Source organism: Egretta garzetta, unplaced genomic scaffold (assembly GCF_000687185.1).
Source record: "Egretta garzetta isolate BGI_Z169 unplaced genomic scaffold, ASM68718v1 scaffold53, whole genome shotgun sequence".
Lineage (NCBI taxonomy): Eukaryota > Metazoa > Chordata > Aves > Pelecaniformes > Ardeidae > Egretta > Egretta garzetta.
This window is the reverse complement of record NW_009259312.1, coordinates 1830038-1832426: the sequence shown is the minus strand read 5'-3', so window position 1 is coordinate 1832426 and position 2389 is coordinate 1830038. Positions and strand designations below refer to the sequence as shown.

The 2389-nt window shown below is 42.4% G+C and overlaps 1 protein-coding gene across 1 annotated transcript in view; it reads left to right on the top strand.

Moving 5' to 3' along the window:
- RADX (RPA1 related single stranded DNA binding protein, X-linked) overlaps window positions 1-2389 on the top strand; it is a 30391-nt gene that overhangs the window by 1569 nt on the left and 26433 nt on the right. The window lies entirely within an intron of this gene.

Sequence of the window (2389 nt, the reverse complement as noted above, 5' to 3'; positions counted from 1 at the left end):
ACAAGACCTCCCTGCTGATAGCCCACCACTTTCTTAAACTGCTCTTCAAAGTGCATAGAGCTGATTAAAGGGCAAGAGGATGTCTGCTGGGTAATCACCTCAAATGTTATTTTAGCATTATTTAATCGCTTCCTGTTATTTTCTAGGTTGATTTAACAAAAGCACCTAGGAGATAATGGTGAAATGTATTAGAAAGGCTTTTCCATTTTTGTCCTCAAAACGCTTTGTAGTGAACAACTGTGTTTTACAGTAAGCTTTATGATCTTGCACAATAGCTAATTTTTTTTTTAATCTACAGCATCACCTTTTATTCTTTTGTGCCTTTCATTTCTCCAACATATATTAAATAAGTGTAATGTTTAACAGAATGTAATAGCGTCCTCCTATTCGGCACAGTCCATTCCTCACTGGCCTTGCTCTTTTTCTTAAGGTACATAAAACCCGAGATACTTGGCTGCTAATTATGTCTGAGAATCTGAGACTAGGTATTGATTTACCAGATGTCAACACTGGTATGGTTCAGCACGCTTAGTTGTAGGTGTATGAAAAATCATATTGTCTTCAGTGAGCTTCTTACATGCCCCGATGGGACAGGCTCCACATAATGCACTGAGCTCATAGTTTTCCTGATTCCGACACAGCCATCTGCTGATGGCTCATCACCCTTCATTACTGATTCTCCAATTGTTTCTGAACTTCTAGTTCCTAATACAATCCCATCTGTCCCACTGGTCAGGTATGGCAGGGAAATCACATCTAGAGGAACTCACAGACAAAACCAGTTATCAAAACATGCTGTTGACGTGCCGTCAGCCACAGAGATTTACCCTGTTCCAGTTTTGAAATTGGTATGTTAGCTAGACCTCTGCTGGTGAGAAAGAAGGCAACAGGAGCAAGTTTCTAAGAGAGGGAACTAACTCATATCTGAAACTGCAATGCATACAAATTTATCCAAGCTTATGTAAAGTATTGACTCTACTACCAGTCCGTATCAGTCCATTTATCAGTCCACAAGAGCTACAGCTTCATAGTTATCATGACTGAAACCACAGTGACTTACAATAATAAAAAAACCTGACAACAGATGTACGCGTAACAGTTACCTCTGCTATAAATAAAATGCCTTTCTTCTGCAAGTCATATCATGAGCACAAGCAAAAGTAAGAGAGAAGCTGGGAGCAGTCCATAGATTTCCTCATTACACCAACAGATTCATTTAATAGCTGAAGAAAGTCTACACCACAGCTCTCCGGGTAAGGCTGGTATGCTATGTGAAACCACATCTGGTGCAACCTCAGTAAAAGGTGTTTGGGTTGTGTTCATTTTCTTAAATAGTAAATGTCATTTTATCAGTCCACACAACAGGTCATGTGTTTACCAGGAAAAAAAGATACCACATTGAACTTTTACTCAATGCCTTGACTTCAACATAAGCATCAAGACTGACCGCTTTATTTTAATTTTCTAGGGAGTGTACTGTTACATAAAATCCATAAACTCATACTAGGGCAGCCTAAAGGCCAGAAAAGGCTTCGGGTTTATACCCCCTTATCTACTTTTTCACTCTGTTTTAAATGGTTCAAGCAACAGGTTTTCCCGTTTCGCTAAGGCAAACGCTCCACAGTGGCAAAGGCAGTAGATGAAGAATACAATCATTCTCAAGCTGTGAGCTCAAAGCACTGCTCTGGCCCCGCACGTGAAGCAGCTCTGCCTAAGCTGCAGCCCCACGTTGGTCTTCAGGATTCCCAAAGGCTATCCGGGCATGCGACGCTATAAATGCTGGAAACGGCTTCTCTTCTTCCTCTTCCCGCCCCTTTCACTTTACCCCACTATCCCCTTCCTCCGATAGAAAAAAAAAAAAATGCATGTATTAGCAAGTGCTGATAAAGTACTCAATACCAAGTTCTTAATCACCAGAAGTTTAATATCATAATTGATCATGGTATCATAAAGAATAGGATGATCTTGATAGCAGCAGCAGGATGAGAATCAATAATAAAATAAAAAAGTAAGGTCACATGCTTAGGGACCCCTAGGAAGACCGTCTCCTAACAGATGGAAACTCAACCATTGCTGTCAGAAACAACAAAGGAGAAAGACCCAGGAGAATTTTTCAACGCCAGGATGATTACGATTACCGACACACCCCGCAACCGTGAAAAAGGTAAACACAGCTTTAGGAGCTAGCGCGAGACACTTCCATCGCAACTAGGAACGCACGCACGTCGAGGCAGAAGCGATCGTGATTATTAGGCATCCAATCAAATTAAAACGGAATCGGGAACAGGTGCAGCAACGAGTCCCTAACGGGACGCCGGGAATAAAGGGCCCGTTTGTCCACCCGGCGCCCGGGCCCTGCCGGGGGCGAGGAGCAGCTCCCCACCGAGGC